Genomic DNA, 3,544 nt, shown 5'->3' on the forward strand with positions numbered 1-3,544 from the left:
TTGGTTCTGCTAAGATTTCTTGGTTTTATGTCACTTCCCTGGAGGTAGATTGTCCTAGCTGACTTTTGACTTCTCTGTAGTCCACACTAATTAGAAGATCTCAGCATTTATGAGATGAGGGCTTCTGTAGCCCACCTGGGTCTGGTACAGACGTGGAAATGTGGTGGTCCTGAGCAGGAGGAAGCCAAGCCCATAGGGTGAGCATCAGAGCGCAGAGGAGTGGCCAGCCTGGCAGAGAAGATTCTATGTCTACAACAGAAAGGAAGCAAGAGGGACAAAATATCTCAGACACGTTCGGCTCTCAGAGAACGGGGTGGGACAAGGCCGCTAAGCAGTTCCAGGAGAAAGGATGACAAAGCTCAAACAGCAGCCACAGCCAGTCACAGCACAGAGCTGCCCATGGACCCCAGGAGCCAAGAGACCCTGGGAAGCCCACTCAGAAAGGGCCAAGTGGACAGAGATGTGCTGAAATCTGAGCCGGGGTCCATTCCTGGCTCTCAGCTTCAAGAGCAGCACAGAGCGCTCCTCCCTGACTCTGTGTGGAGAAGAAGCTGCCCAGTGAAACGCACAGTTGTCCCATAGGGTGGGGCAGCATCTTGCTCGCTGGCCACCAGGTAGGGCCTCTCAAGACAGGCGCTGACCACAGCCTGAAGTCTGTGTTTTAGGCTCTGAGTTGTGTTTTAGGTAGACTGAGGCAGCAACTTAGTATAGTTAAAAGAAACCAAGTTCGCAAATGAGACGGAGCTCTGCTCCAGTCCTGGCTAACTGCTTTGACAACCCTGGCCTGGAAAACCAGCTGCAGCGTCTGCACGTCCACGCCTGCACGCGTAGCCTAGAGGTGCCCTGGGCCCCCACAGGCTTGGCACAGAGCTAAGAGGCTGTGTGCGGTTTGCGCTCTACAACCATGGAAAGAGGGCACGTCCTCTGCTCTTTGGACCCACCTAAAATACCCAAAGAAATGAATACGGCCGGGGGAGAAGGAGGACAGGGAAGGGAGGGTGTTTGCCTTTGCATGACGTGGAAGACATGAAAGGTCACCACACCTCTCTCTGCTCGGATGAGCATCTGGATCAAAGGTCCCAGCTGTCCCCACAATGTCATTCTCTGGGGATGTCATTACCAGGGACACAGTCACTTGTGAGCTTCAGTTCTGTGTTGTTTACATGGAAGGACTTTTTTGGAAAGCCCTTGTCCCAGGACATCGCTTTTGTTTCACTGGACAGAGCAACAAAATCCTATGCTGAAATAATCATGGTTATAATTAACCCCTTTTATCCAGACGGCTGAGGACACACCTTTAAGGGTCACATACTGATAGCGATAATATTTAAAACTGGAAGACATGGTTTTCATTGCTGCAGTCAAGCTGGGGACTGGGTCGGCCCGCTAATTGAGGCTCTGGCTGGCTGGAGCCTCCTGGTGGGCAGCGCACGAGTGTTAATTAGGCGTTGCTCAGGCAGACAAGGCTCCAGCAACCTCCAGCTTCATCCCAAATTAACGCTTAATTCCCTGCTTTCTTCCTGGCAGACATTATTACATTTGTGATGATTCAAATAGATTTTCTGCAGGCATTAAATTTTTAGTAAACAGACCCAAATTAACAGCTATTTATGACATTTCACTCCAGGGATCAAATCAAATGCACTCATTTCAGACATAAATATCTCTTCTCTGCTTTTAATGAATGGGTATTTTGTGGCTGATGCTGAAAGCAAAATTAGACACGTGCCTTGCTCCCATCTCCACCTCCCTACTCACGTGTACTCTGTCCCTCCAGTTGAAAAGCACCATTACCTTTTGAGGGAGAAGGCGGCGTGTGTTAATTTCCCCTAATTCAGGGAAACAAGGCCTAGATCTGAGATCTCCCTGCCCAGAACTCCCCCTCACCTACAGGAGGGGCCTTGTGTTAATGAACACAGTCAGCCTGTTCTAAGGCCCTCAGCCGCGACGTGACCTCCTCAGCTCTGCCTTAGGAAGATGGGCTCTCATTATTCTTGGTTTGAACAGGCGATGAAGGAACTCGAGCATCTGAGTGACCTTGCTGGTGGCAACATTGCGTTTAGTGCTAATGCAGATGGCTTCACGGTCCGAGGATGAAAGGGCCAGGGGAGGGACATGGGAGCCATGAGCACATCCACCTCCCACGATGAACTCATTGCAAAGATGAAATGCACACTGTCAGACCTGGGGAAGTCCATCCATATGGAGACAGGGTTTTGGACGCTGGGCAATTTGAGGAATTGTGTGTTTTCACCTTGAAGTAGAGGATTTGAATACTTTCATTCATGTCTTCCTGCATTCCTAACAGTCTTCATGGACGGGCGGGCAGGTGGCTGGCCCAGGGCAGAGAGTCCGTGAGGATTGAGAAATGGCTTCTGGTTAAAGATGGCAAATTTAGCAGCTCATCCAGCCACTCCTCTTCTCAAAGCCTCATTAAAATGACAATAAAGGAACTTGTCCCAACAAAGAGGATGGAGGGGGTTCACAGAATTTGGGAAGTGGAAAGGAAAGGCCTAATGGAGAATGGGCAGACGGGAGAAGTGTGGTTTGTCGTCCCATCAGTGTGAAATCCAAGTACAGTGAGAGAACTCATTGAAGGGACACCTGCAGGGAGGGCAGTGAGTCAGGTGAAGGGTGGGAGCCCACAAGGGGATGTCTTCAGACCAGTGACCATGGGATAGCCCCAGCTTGAGTCTCTGGGGAGACTGGAAGCCAGTGTGGAGCACACACCGTCACCAGAGGAGCAAGAAAACTGTGGGGATGCTTCAGGAGCTAAGACCACAGACTATGAAATGAGAATAAATCTTCTGAAAATAGAAGGGGACTGGCTCAAGCAGTAGAGCTCCTGATTTGCAAGTGCAGAGCCCTGCTGGGTTCAAACCTCAATCCCACCAAAAACAAAACCAAAAAAATACAGGAGGAGATTGGTTGGGGACTTCAAACGTCCTCCTGGTAAGGTCCAGAAGGAGAGACTATCACATGAAGGAAGAACTGAGGCTTGTTCCTGACATAGTCAGGTGCTGGGGGCTTGGTCCTTGGGGTTCAGGTGCTTGGTCCTTGGGGTTCAGAGACAGGACCGAGAGGAAGGTCATCTGTCACGGGGGCATGACCCTCGTGAAGGCATTGATGGTAGATCTCAAGGGACTGGTTTGTCCTTTTAAGAACAGTTGCTATGAATGGGCCCAGTACCTGCTCTGAACAACTCTTCACATGTGCTCCCGCCTTTGTGATACCATTCACCATGGGTACTCACCGGAGCAAAGCCAAGGCCAGACCATGCCCTGAGACCTCCAGAACCGTTAGCTAAGCAAACCTCCTCTCTCTATAAGGTATCCAGCCTCTTATACTTTATGATGGCAGCACAAAAGGGATTAATGCAAGAGTGAAATAGCAAAGAGAAAATTCAAGATAATTTCCCTACTGATAGCCAGAAGCTCCAAGCTGACTTCTCTCGAGACCTCCCTTTTCCCAGCTGCCACCTCATTTCTTTGTTCCCTTTCACAACAAAAATCATCACCAGGTTCCTCTCTCCAGTCCTCCACAT

Source organism: Castor canadensis, chromosome 8 (assembly GCF_047511655.1).
Source record: "Castor canadensis chromosome 8, mCasCan1.hap1v2, whole genome shotgun sequence".
NCBI lineage: Eukaryota > Metazoa > Chordata > Mammalia > Rodentia > Castoridae > Castor > Castor canadensis.